At 45.7% G+C, this 14,239-nt stretch overlaps 1 protein-coding gene across 2 annotated transcripts in view; it reads left to right on the top strand.

The window, feature by feature from the left end:
- The window catches only part of nfatc1 (nuclear factor of activated T cells 1), a 300,700-nt gene that overhangs the window by 283,457 nt on the left and 3,004 nt on the right, over positions 1 to 14,239 (top strand). The window lies entirely within an intron of this gene.

The raw sequence follows: 14,239 nt of genomic DNA, 5'->3' as shown, positions 1-14,239 counted from the left end.
AATGGTCTAGCAAGCCACGCAGTTCTTAGGGCAATTGGGGATAGATAAATGCTGGTGTTGGCAGCCATGCCCACATTCCATTTTCCATTCACCTCTCACATTCATTCTCTTCTCTAGACATTCTTCAAACTCCCAGCCTCAGCCCACACAGTGGCACAGTGGTTAACACTGCTGCCTCACAGCTCCAGGGACCTGGCTTGGGTCACTGTCTGTGTGGAGTTTGCACATCCTCCCCTTGTCTGCGTGCGTGTCCTTCGGGTGCTCCGGTTTCCTCCCACACTCTGAAAGACATGCTGATTAGGTGCATTGGCCGTGCTAAATTGTCCTTCAGTTCATGTTGAAACTCTCCTTCCCCTCATTTAATTATGGTGTACTTTATCTGCACCCTTCTCTTCACTCTGCCTCCTCTCTACCTTTTAGTGCCACCTATTTCCACCTCTTCCATTTGTTAGCATGCATTTAATCTCCTCGCACTCACCTTCATTGTCATCCATTTTACCTCTTCCCTTTCCCTGACACTTCCATCTATCTCCTTCTTCACTGTCGCTGTCACCTCTTCTGCCCTTAAGGGAGCCCTACTGAAAATGGAAGTGACCTAAAGGACCACGTATTTCCTGCAGCAGCCAGTAACAACAGAATTTAGCAGTGGCACTGAAGATGGGAGATCTGCCCATTCCACACTGATGTTTTATCCATAAATGTTGACACAGGGAGCAGGCCTCCAAAACCTTAAATGTCACCATTGAACACTGACATTTGCCATGTATATAGTGGAGCATGTACAACTATAATAGTGCAGTCTGCAGCCCTCTGTTTGAATTGGGACAAAGATCCTTCTCTCTGTTACGTTCCATGCTCTTTGCAATCTTAAAAACCATGAAGAACCACCCTGAAATAATTGGCTGGTTCCTCAGAGAGTTGTGTAAAGGTCAAGCGACCGGGACATCAGTAAAACTTGCTTTCACATGAAATCAACTAGTCACGCTAATTGTGGCTTTGAGAGTTCAGTTAAATAGTTGCGACCTGGTCAGGGTTTAATTATACTGTAGGAAAAAAGACTTGTATTTCTATAGTGCTGTTCATGACCTCAGGGTATCCAAAGGAACTTTTCAGCCAATAATGTACTTTTGAAGGAAATGTGGCAGCCATTTTGTGCACAGCAAGCTCTCACAATGTGATAATGTCCAAACGGTCTCCTTTCTTGTTGAGGGATAAGTATTGACCAGGGCACTGGGGATAGCTCTCCCACCCTTCTTCCAAGCAGTGCTACGGGATCTTGCACATCCACCCGAGAAGGCCGACTGGGCTTCAGTTTAATACCTCATCCAGAAGACAGTGGGCGGGACTTCACGGGCCTCGCTCGAGCGAGACCAGGAAATTCCCGCCCGAGGTCAACGGACATTTCCCTTGTCCGCCCCTCGCCCGCTCCGATTCCGTGTGGGCGGGGCGGTAGAATTCCGACGAGTACCTCTGCAGCGCTCCCTCAGCACAGCAATCGTGTGTCAGCGTGGTTGTTTGTGCTCAAGTCCTGGAGTGGGACTTGGCCACAGAACCTTCTGAGTCAAGAGTGTGGGAGGCCAGGCATCACGCAAATCATGGAATTTCCAAATTCCGTAGAATTAAGAGGTTTTCTATTCAGTGTCATTTTGTAACAAGAAGAAAGTCGAGATCGATCTGGCCGATTAAGTTAGATGATGTGAGATAAATATCTCAGCAATGTGCGTGAGTTTGGAAGTTATACCTGAGGCAGCAATTTAAGTGAAATTTCCACCACTTCAGTTATGCAACTATAGCATGTTGAGTTTTATGATAAAGGCTGTGGAGGCGTAAAGCTTAAATATTGCAGTTGTTAATCGGAAAGGAAATTGGATTCAGATGGCATTTTGCTAAACTTAGCTGCCCTGAAATTTCTTGGAGTTCTCACAATCTTGAATAAGAGCCGAACCCTTTTGCTGGCTTGCTAGGGTTTTCCTTAAAGCTTTCGTCGCAGCTTTCTGGCTGGGCGTGCGTTTGGAATTCTAAATTATCCAGATACAACCAGTGCTCCCGGACTAAGTTAGATTTCTCTGCTCTGTCAAGCTGACTCGTTTCGCCTTGCACAATATCTTCACCACTTTTTTCCTCTCTCCCTCTCCCCCCATCACCTTCCACACACCTGTTGTTCAGGCATGTGATGTGTGTAATAAGTCTTCAGAGGCAGAAGTCCCTTCACCAAAATCCCTTCTTTACAACTCTAACAGCAGTACACAGAGTGCTAGTAGTTAGCAGTTTACCTTTGGGGATGCCAGAGGAACTGACACTCCTGGTTAAATACAAGGCAAAGACTGCCTGATTAGCCCATCAATTGACTCCTTAATCATGGAGTTCATACTCCAATAGGCCAACCTCAATGGCCTGATTGAAGTCATTACTATGTGATTCTTCTTTTCATAGAATCATAGAATCCCAACCCTGCAGAAGGAGCCTATTTGGCCCATCGAGCCTGTATTGACAACAATCTCACCCAGGCCCTATCCCTGTAACCCCATGAATTTACCCTGCTAAGCCCCCTCACACTAAGGAACAATTTAGTATGGCCATCTGCACATCTTTGGACTGCAGGGGGTGGGATTTTCCGGCTGCGCTCATGCCCAAACCGGAAAATCATGGCCGAGATCCACGGACCTTTGCATCATCCGCCTCCCCGCCCACTACGATTCCTGTGGCAAGCGGGACGGGAAAATTCCCCTCCCCCAGGAAGTGACGAGTGGGGAAGTCATGGAGTAATGGGCCCCCAAATGTTAGGAGCCAATGGTAAAAGAGCAATAGGCCGGGGGAGAGACATGCTAATGGGATGACAAGATTCACAGCTAAAGCTCTTTGACCCTGTTAAGTAATCGTTGGGCTGCCAAGTGACCCAGCCAAGTATATTTGACCAGTTTAGTATCGCAAAGAATGCTGCGATGTGGGGAGTCAGCAAAGAAATCAGACATTTCTTTTCTCTAATAGAACTGCGTATTTTTCTTTAAAAATTCAAACCCACCTGATTTTGGTCAGTTTATTTTTACTATTTGAACTTCAGAATTGGCAACTCTGTTTCAAGTTCCTCAGCAAACTCTGGGTCCCACTCAGCGATGTGTATGATTTTCCAAGAAAAAGAAGTACTGAGACGCCATCTATCTCAACACATAGCAATGTGTGCCTCCACCCAAGCCAGAGAACAGTCTTTTGACATCAATAGTAGCGTTAGTTTGCAATTCAATCGCAACTGCATTTCCAACTGAGTTTGCAAAAAGAATACATTAAGTATGATAAATTGCACTCAAATGAATATTCTGATCACTCTTGTAGTGTTTTATGATTGAAGGCGAAAACTAAAGTCATTCACTAATGTCATTTAACTGGGTACATTGTGCAGCAGCTTAATTCCATTACATAATTTAAATGTTTTGTTACTCATTCACACAACATTTGTTTATTGGAAATCTATCATAGAATCACAGAATCCCTCCAGTGCAAAAGAGGGCAGCACGGTGGTTAATACTGCTGCCTCACAGCGCCAGGGACTCTGAAAATCCACTAGTCACCACACTCCGGCGCCTGTTCGGGTACACTGAGGGAGAATTTAGCACGGTCAATGCACCTAACCAGAGAGAGGAGACAAAAATGTTCATGCGGGTTTAAATGCAAGACAGTGAAGTCATCCTGAATCTCTCACTGCCAAAATAACTGCTGCCCTAAAGGTCAAAATCAAATGCTTTTTTTAAAAAAACATGTTTTTTCAAAAACTTTCACTTTTTAAAGTATTTTTTTATTAATACCGAGGTTGAGTACATTGACAGCCAAAGAACAACATCTAAAAGAGACAATGCGCCTTTTGCAAACTATTGTGTGCACAACCCACAGCCCACAGCGAATTGTTATCACTTTTTAAAGGAAAAGGTCTTGTCGAAAGCATTAAAAGCCTGTTAGACAGGAGAGGCGATGGCCTAGTGGTATTATTGCTCGACTATTAATCCAGAAGCTCAGCTTATGTTCTGAGGACCTGGATTCAAATCCTGCCACAGCAGATGGTGGAATTTGAATTCAATAAAATATATCTGGAATCAAAAGTCTAATTATGACCATGAAACCATTGTCGATCGTCAGAAAAACCCATCTGGTTCACTAATATACTTTCGGGAAGGAAATCTGCCATCCTTACCCAGTCTGACCAACATGTGACTCCAGAGCCACAGCAATGTGGTTGACTCTCACCTGCCCTCCAAGGGCAACTAGGGATGGGTAATAAATGCTGGCCAGCCAGCGACACCCATGTCCCACAAATGAATAAAAGGGAAGACCGGATGAGGAGATTCGCAACGACTGCAAAGGTAGAATATCGTTTGGAGAGCTTGCCCTGCTCCACTTTCCTGCTGAACCCAAGAGTATTTAATGTGACTTGATACTTGTGTATTGCAATATTTCAGCCCATTCCAATGCCAGTACTGTGCAGATGTTTATTTTCACCATTCAGAAGTTAACACTGAACTGCAGTCGCGTGCACATCTGCAGTGTCTCAAACATTTGTTTTGAAAAGCTTTCTCGCCCCTCTTGCAAATTTCCAACTGACAGCCTGCCCCGTCCGAACTTTGTTAATTTGCTGATGCAATGCGTAACGCACATGTTGATTTATCACGCTTGTTTCCTCTGCTTTCCCTTTGAAGAAATGCTTGTCTGCTGCACTACCCCACCCCAGATGGACCGCGTGAAATCAGTAACTTAACCCTCAGGGATAACATAGGACCAAAACGTACCTTGCCCCACACTGCAGGAACTCGATAAGATGCTATGTTAGAGGCTTATGCTAAAACATGAGGTGCGTTACATTGTATTGAAGGGAATGTGGCAAGATTGAAATAAATCGACTGGAAAAGAGAAAAAAAAAACAGAGGGATCTAAACATTGGTATCATCCAGGGTAAATGTTGGGACGGTTATTCTTTTTGTTCATAGGATGTGGCCAACACTGACATTGCTGCAAATATTCATAGAAACCCTACAGTGCAGAAGGAGGCCATTCGGCCCATCGAGTCTGCACCAACCACAATCCCACCCAGGCCCTACCCCCACATATTGACCCGCTAATCCCTCTAACCTACGCATCTTAGGACTCCAAGGGGCAATTTTTAACCTGGCCAATCAACCTAGCCCGCACATCTTTGGACTGTGGGAGGAAACCGGAGCACCCGGAGGAAACCCACGCAGACACGAGGAGAATGTGCAAACTCCACACAGACAGTGACCCGAGCCGGGAATCGAACCCGGGACCCTGGAGCTGTGAAGCAGCAGTGCTAACCACTGTGCTACCGTGCCGCCCTTGCTGATACAAGTTGGCCTCAGGATCTTGGTGAGGCCACACCTAGAATATTGTGTGCAGTTTTGGTCTCTTTTTCCGAGGAAGAATGTTCTTGCCCTCGAGGGAGTGCAGCGAAGGTTTACCAGCCTGATTCTGGGGGTGGCGGGATTGATGTATAAGGAGAGATTGACTAGGTTAGGATTGTTTTCGCTGGAGTTCAGACAAATGAGGGGAGATCTCACAGAGAGTTATAAAATTCTAACAGGACTAGACAGGGCAGATGCAGGGAGGATGTTCCCGATGGTGGGGGAGTCTAGAACCAGGGATCACAGTCTGAGGATTCAGGGTAGACCATTTAGGACGGAGGTGAGGAGATATTTCTTCACCCAAAGAGTGGTGAGCCTGTGGAATTCATTACCACAGGAAATAGTTGATGCCGAAACAATGACTGTATTCAAGAGGCAGCTGGATAAACCACTTAGGGTGAATGGGATCAAAGGTTATGGAGAGAAAGCAGGATTAGGCTATTGAGTTGGACGATCAACCATGATCGGGATGTATGGTGGAGCAGGTTCGAAGGGCCGAATGGCCTCCTCCTGCTCTTATCTTCTATGTTTCTATGATCTGATGGTGGGCCTTCTGAATTGTTGTGGTTCTTAGACCATAAGACATAGGAGCAGAATTAGGCCACTCGGCCCATCGAGTCTGCTCCATCATTCAATCTTGGCTGATATTTTTCCCATCCCCATTCTCCTGCCTTTTCCCCATAACCCCTGATGAGACCATAAGACATAAGAGCAGAATTCTTCTGCTGTTGGTCGCGCTGTCTCAATAATGTTAGGCTGGGGATTCCAGGATCCTGATCCAACAATGATATCTCTGCAAGTCAGGATGAACATGAAACTGATGGCACTTTCACAGCACCGGTGTTCTTGTCCTTCTTGGTGGTAGAGACCAAAGGGAAGAAATTGCTGTCAAAGTAACTTTAACTGTTGTAGACTGTGCGAAGCCAGGATTCTTACAAGGAAGAGCGCTGGACATATCAAAATATTTACTTAAAAATTAGTTTATTTGCACTATTGACAGTAAGTACATAGTGGGTTACAGGGAAGCCTCATCTCCCCCCTTAGAGCTACCTGAATGCTACCTAAAGTACCGAGCACTTGATTGCCTGATGTCAGTGCAAGTGGTTAGCACTGCCGCCTCACAGCGCCAGGGACCCAGCTTCGATTCCCAGCTTGTCTGTGCGGAGTCTGCATGTTCTCCCCGTGGCTGTGTGGGTTTCTTCCGGGTGCTCCAGTTTCCTCCCACAGTCAAAAGATGTACTGGTTAGGTGCACCGGCCATGCTAAATTCTCCCTCAGTGTACCCAAACAGGCGCCGGAGTGTGGCGACTAGGAGATTTTCACAGTAACTTCATTGCAGTGTTAATGTAAGCCTACTTATGACATTAATAAGTAAACTTTAAACGACACATCTTTGGACACTAAGGCCAGAATTTCACCATCCCGCCCACCACGGGAATCGCAGCAGGCAGGACATGGGCCATGCAAAGATCCTCAGGTGGGATTTTCCAGCTTTGCGAGCACAGCTGGAAAATCCAGTCCGAAAGGACAATTGAGCATGGCCAATCCACCTAACCTGCACATCTTTAGAATGTGGAAGGAAACCGGAGCACCCGGAGGAAACCCACGCAGACACGGGGAGAACATGCAAACTCCGCACAGGACAGTCACCCAAGGCCGGAATCGATCCGGGGTCCCTGGCGCCGTGAGGGCTAACCACTGTGCCACCGTGCCGCCCTTGCAGGGACCTTCTGTGAAGGAGCTGCATAACTCATTACCCATCGTTTTAAACACTTCAATTCAACTGCAGCTGTTGTGGTGCTGAACACAAGGCAGGGTGTTCCAGACCTCCGCTATCTTAATTTCAGAGGGAGATGAGGAGAGCTAAGTGACACACGTTACATCTGAAATGCCAGTCGGTCCACCTGTGTTGGTTCCATGACGCGGTCAGTCAAGCACATGATTCTTTTTAAAAAAAACTATTTTAAGTAACTGCTGGAAGCGCAAACCAGTGACATGTTCTCTGACATTTTCGTTATCGCAGCAAAATCAGAGCAAGAGACACGGGCTTGTTTATATGGTGTTAACTCAATTCTACCACATTTAGTCATTTCCTCTCACGCCTGCCAAAGAACACAGAGAGATAAACGGACACAATCTGAGTGTGGGAAACGAGCTTCAGTGACAATCTGCAGGAAAAGTGGGGTTTTATTTTTAAAAAATTAACGAAGGAAAACAGTCGGTGGATGAGCAACTTTGCGAGCTGATGTGAACTGATAAGGCAGTGCTGCTTCAAATAATCTTCAACTGTTAAAGTGTAACTGGCACCTTCTGAGTCACAGAAGAGGTGGAAAATAGCCACAATGTTCTTTCCATCACAAATGCAATATCTAACTTAAGAAGACAAATAAAGGTCATCTAAAAAATTTTGCTATATTTGTACTTGCCATTTTAACAACAATGTTTTCTTTTGAAAATGTGAGAAACTTCAGTTGATTAAAGCATCTAAAATCTGTGCTGTTACTTCTCTGGAGTTGGGTTACACTGGGGCAGGTATAGACAATAGAATCCCCACACTGCAGGGTGGCACAGTAGTTAGCACTGCTGCCTTACAGCGCCAGGGACACAGGTTCGATTCCTGGCTTGGGTCACTGTCTGTGTGGAGTTTGCATGTTCTCCCCGTGTCTGTGTGGGTTTCCTCCGGGTGCTCCGGTTTCCTCCCACATTCTGAAAGACGTGCTGGTTAGGTGCATTGGCCGTACTAAATTCTCCCTCAGAGTACCCAAACAGGTGCCGGAGTGTGGCGACTAGGTGATTTTCACAGTAACTTAATTGCAGTGTTAATGTAAGCCTTACTTGTGACTAATGAGTAAACTTTAACTTTACTTTAGAAGGAGGCCATTTGGCCCATCGAGTCTGCACCGACTCTCCAACAGAGCATCCCACCCAGACCCTCTCCCCCAACGTAACCCCGCATCTTTGCCACGGCTAATCAATTTAACCTACATGTCTTTGGACACTAAGGGGCAATTTAGCATGGCCAATCCACCTGGCCTGCACATTTTTTGACACAAAGGGGCAATTTAGCATGGCCAATCCACCTGACCTGCACATCGTTGGACTGTGGGAGGAAGCTGGAGCACCCGGAGGAAACCCACGCGGATAATGTTCAAATGCTCAAACTCCATAGGCTGGAATCGAACATGGGTCCCTGCTGCTGTGAGGCAGCAGTGCTAACCACCGTGCCACCGTTCCACCCTTATGGGGACCTTTTGTAATGGAACTGCATTTCTGATTATCCATCATTTTGAACACTTTAAGATATTGTCTAAAAGTTAGAGCCAGAGATTTTAGGAGTGAATTTTAGAAACACTTCTACATGCGATGGGTAGTAAAGTCATCATAGTCCCAGATAACTTTAGGCTGCTCTCCCCTTTGAAGGGAGAGAGCTGACTGATGGTGATTTAACCTGAGGACCACCACATCTCAGGGCGAGGGGCAAGGTTGAGAAGGTGGGCCTTCATGAATAACCTCAGCCGGTATGGGAAGTGAGCCCACGCTGTTAGCATCACTCCATCCAATCAACTGAGGTAACGAAGGATAGTAGAAGTTCGGAACCCTCACAAGCAACGATTGATGCTGGGTCAAATTGTTAATTTTAAATCTGAGGTCAGTAAATGTTTGTTACCCAGATGTGTTGAGCGATATGGGGAAAATGTAAGTATGTGGAGTTCGGTTACAGATTCACCATGATGTTGTTGAGTGGTGCGGAAGCTGTTCAAGGGACTAAATGGCCTCCACCTGTTCCTGTGCTCCTTGGCCAGGTGGTCCGCCAAATGTCCTCAATGAGTGACCCAAGCCACATGAGCGGCTGAGTACCATCATGTGCTGTGAGCGTAAGCCAGAAGATCAACATTCAGTGTGGGCCATCTCAAGGAGGGGTGCAACCTTCACACAAAAGGGGAGTGAAAACTTGGAACTTTCTCCCACAAAAAAAGCTGTTGAGCCTGGGGTCAGTTGAAAATTTCGGAACAGATTGATGGCTTTTGTTAACCAAGGCTATTAAAGTAAGAAGCCCCACAACAACAGGTTAAAGCCCAACAGGTTTATCTTGAATCACGAGCTTTCGGAGCGCCTGATGAAGGAGCAGCGCTTCTAAAGTTCGTGATTCCAGATAAACCTGTTGGAATTTAACCTGGTGCCATGAGACTTCTTACTGTGCCCACCCCAGTCCAACACCAGCATCTCCACATCACGGCTATTAAAGGTTACAGACCAGAGAGGGTAAATGGATATATGATATAGGTGGCTATGCTTTAATTGAACGACAGGGCAGGCTTGAGGGGCTGAATGGCCACCTCCTCGTGCTATCTTCCCGGGAGGAACAATGCTGAGAGGGGAAAGCTAATTGGCATAATGCAGTTAACCAACATGGGTAATTTTTGAAGCATTCTATTATGTGAAGTGCTTTGACATATTCCATTATTTTTTAATGGCGCGATCAAAGTAGTTCAAAATATTTTGGCACAATGGATTGCTTTTTGATATGAAAACGTCTTTCTCAAAGGATGCATTGTTAAGTTTTGGAAAGGTATTAATTTAGCAACCAAAGAGCAAGGGGAAACAGTATGGTTCGCACTCAATTCCAGCTTTCCCAGCATTCTAATGAATGTCAAACGCAACAGTACTTGCTGTGATTAAAAAAACAATAATAATTTTGACTAAATTGCAGCTTTCAATTATATATGATATAGGCAGCCAAATGCTTCTACAGTGATTTGTTCACAACCATTAAAAGTTTTCAGCCAATCCAGTCCCTTTGTAGATTTTTTGACGCTAATATCTTTCCTTTATAATAAATCATCTTGTCCCAAAATGACTTATTTTGTACACTAAGGATTTTTGTGTGTTTTATTTAATGTTTGGATATAATGGGCAAGCAATTGGAAGTGGAAGATTTGCTTTTATCAGAATATGATTTTTTTTGCAAGATGCCAAATTACATGATTAATTCAATTAAAATACCTGGAAAGATCGAAGCTCATTTACATTAAAATTTTAAAGCCAGGCTTACTTCAGGGAGATTGCATGCATCAAATTGGTGAGGGATTCTAAATTCAGTGCAGGGAATGGCCAAATAGACTTTGGAATACGAACAATGGTCGCCAAAATCTTGCTGCCGTCCAGGATCTTACAGTCCTACCGTTGGCACATCCCCCCCCCCACCCCCGCCCCCCCCACAGGTTTCCCAGCAGCAAGGGGTGCGTTCAGCGGGAAATCCCGTTTGACGATGATAGGACCATAAAATCCCGTCGCCAGCGAGCAACGCACCACTTCCCTCTGCCATGAAACATGCCGCGGAGAGGGAGAAAAATCCTGCCCAGCATGTTTTCATACCTGGACTTGGTCCTAATCGTGACAGAGCAGTTGACACGAGTTAAACTGCTCCTGAGACGGAACAAGAAAGTGAGAAATTAATAGAGAAACAGAAATAGAAAGCTGGAGAGAAAGAGGGAGCTTTGGTGATTAAATCACAGAATCCCTACAGTGCAGAAGGAGGCCATTCAGTCCATCGAGTCTGCACCAACAGCAAGCCCACCCAGGCCCTATTCCCATAACCCCATGCATTTACCCTGCTAATCCTCCTGACACTCAGGGTCAATTAATCATGGCCAATCAACCTAATCCGCACATCTTTGGACTGGACAAGGATGACAGATTTCCTTCCCAAAAGGACATTAGTGAACCAGATGGGTGGAATGAAATGGTATGAAACTCTTACAGAAGGTCAACATTCCATAACTGCAGGGCCTCACTATGTCTCCAGGATCAATCTTGGGTGATATATAAATTGGGAAGACTTTCATTCCATCATTATTATCGGATTGTCTCATGTAGGTCAGACTGCAGGAAGGGAATATTGCAAGTAAATGTCATATACTGTTAGAAGCCATACTGTCTCCATCTTTCAGCACTTAACGAAGCTGCTATTACTCGGAGCAGCAGGCAGGGGAGATGAATGGCTGCAGGTTAGGGTTGCAATTAAGGGGTTGATATCCATTGTAGTCCTGGTTAATGATCCATTGTAGTCCTGGTTGAAAAATCTCCAGAGGCAGAATCCACATAACTTAAATCAGCCACTCAAATTCTGATAGGATGGATGTACGGATGGTATTATCAAACAGAGATTTTGACATTTGGACAGGTTTGGAAGACTTGCCCTGTAATCATATCCAAGGACCCAAATGATATTCAGGCTGCATGATTATTAGGAGGGCAGTCTTGAAGGCAGAGGAAAAAGGAGGAATAGCAATACACAGTCCGGGGAACTGGCTGTCTCAGTGATTGACTGACAGGATGTTTATTTAACTCTTAACTATGGCAATGCGTAAAGAATCCTATAGTCACTGGCTCCAGGAACAAGTGATTGTCTAATCAACAGTATCTCTAAAGTCATTTGTACCCACAACTACTCAGCCTGTTACGTCAATAAGTTCCTGATCATAGAATCCCTACAGTGCAGAAAGAGGCCATTCGGCCCATTGAGTCTGCACTGACCACAATCCCACCCAGGCCCAATTCTCGTAACCCCACACATTTACCCTGCTAATCCCTCTGACACTAAGGGTCAATTTAGCATGGCCAATCAACCTAACCCGCACATCTTTGGATTGTGGGAGGAAACCAGAGCACCCGGAGGAAACCCACGCAGACACGCAAATTCCACACAGACAGAGACCCGAGGCCGGAATTGAACCCGGGTCCCCGGCGCTGTGAGGCAGCAGTGCTAACCACTGTGCCACCGTGCCGCCCGATGAAAATGAGTCCCCATTACAGCAGCCCACATTAACTGCAAGTTGTTTATTTGCCTGATATCATTTTCTGTATGTGACATTTGCTGTTTGGATGTATAACACTGGAGGTGGAGGCAGAGGCGCAGTGGTATTGTCAATCAACTTGCAATCCAGAGACCCAGGGTCGTGGTCAAATCCCACCACAGCAGATGGTGAAATTTGAACTCAATGATAATCCGGAATTAAGAATCTAATGATGACCATAAACCATTGCCGACCCATTTGATTCTTCAGGGAAGGTAATTTCCCATCCTTACCTTGTCTGGCCTACACGTAGCTCCAGATCCACAGCAATGTGGTTGGCTCTTAACTGCCCCTCTGAAATGGACTAGCAAGTCCCTCAGTTCAAGGGCAACTTGGGATGGGCAACAAATGCTGGCCAGCCAGCGATACCCACATCTCATGAAAGAATAAATAGAAAACATGTGACATCTCCTACCTAGTCTTATACTCGTGTTCTGTGCTGCCTCTGTAGGAAGTGTATTTGTTTGATTTGATTTGATTTGATTTATTATTGTCACATGCATTAGTATACAGTGAAAAGTGTTGTTTCTTGCACGCTATGCAGACAGAGCATACCGTTCATAGAGAAGGAAAAGAGAGAGTGCAGAATGTAGTGTTACAGGCATTGCTAGGGTGTAGGGAAAGATCAACTTAGTGTGAGGTAGATCCATTCAAAAGTCTGATGGCAGCAGAGAAGAAGCTGTTCTTGAGTAGGTTGGTACATGATCTCAGACTTTTGTATCTTTTTCATGATGGAAGAAGGCGGAAGAGAATATACCCGGGATGCGTGGAGCCCTTGATTATGCTGACTGCTTTTCCGAGGCGGTGGAAAGTGTAGCCGGAGTCAACGGGTGGGAGGCTGGTTTGCGTGATGGACTGGGCTTCATTCATGACCCTTTGTAGTTTCTTGCGGTCTTGGGCAGAGCAGGAATTATACCAAGCTGTGATACAACCAGAAAGAATGCTTTCTGTGGTGCATCTGTAAAAGTTGGTGAGAATCGTAGCAGACACGCCAAGTTTCCTTAGTCTTCTGAGAAAGTAGAGGCGTTGGTGGGCTTTCTTAACTACAGGATAGAAGCATTGTTACAGAGTTTAAAAGAGTTAGCATGAAGTTTTAGCAGCATAGAACGAGAGTAGAAGATAGAATTCGAAGGTATGCTGGGCACAGCTTGCAAGAAGTCGCCATTTTGAGAGATTGAAGTGGATTGTAGTGGCGGCCTGCTGTTCCGTAGTGGGAACATTGTGCCAGATCATGAGATAACCCTGCTGTCACTGGCAGTCCTTTCCTCCATGCACAGACTGGCAGCTTCTCTTCACTGCCTGCCACTCTTCAGTCCTGGCTTGTTTTGGGGATTAAGGATTTACCTGTCTCTGGGATGCCTCTTTGCCCATGCCACAGATGCATCTTGGAGATGAACACAAACTGAATGGGAGGAACCCTTTGGAACCTATTCAGTAGCATGAAGCCCACTGTCAAGGTCCCCTCTCTCTCTTACTTGAATTTAGCACTTGGTCTCTCCACGCCAGAACAGAGAACCTCCTGTAAATTGCTATCCTTACCTAGTCGGGCATATATGTGACTCCAGACCCACAGCAATATGTTTGACGCTTCACTGCCCTCTGAACTGGACTAGCGAGACACTCAATTCAAGGTCAATAAGGATGGGTCACAAATACAAGCCTTGTCAGTGATACGGACATCCCACACAAGAAAAAAGAACAAAATTAAATTATTTCAGTATCAAGAAAACACTCAAACATCTGTTAGTTCGTTTATTGCTCTGTTGGACATGTGCACATGCAGTGTGCGCATCTGAGTTAATCCATGTGAGCGGCACGGTGGCACAGTGGTTAGCACCATTGCCTCACAGCGCCAGGGACCTGGGTTTGATTCCCAGCTTGGGTCACTTGCTGCACGAAGTCTGCACGTTCTCCCCGTGTCTGCGTGGGTTTCCTCTGGGCGATCCAGTTTCCTCTCACAGTCCGAAAGCCATGCTGCTTA

Source organism: Mustelus asterias, chromosome 7 (assembly GCF_964213995.1).
Source record: "Mustelus asterias chromosome 7, sMusAst1.hap1.1, whole genome shotgun sequence".
NCBI classification, from domain to species: Eukaryota; Metazoa; Chordata; class Chondrichthyes; order Carcharhiniformes; family Triakidae; genus Mustelus; species Mustelus asterias.
The sequence above is the reverse complement of the archived record's forward strand: the minus strand, read 5'-3'. Positions and strand labels throughout refer to the sequence as shown.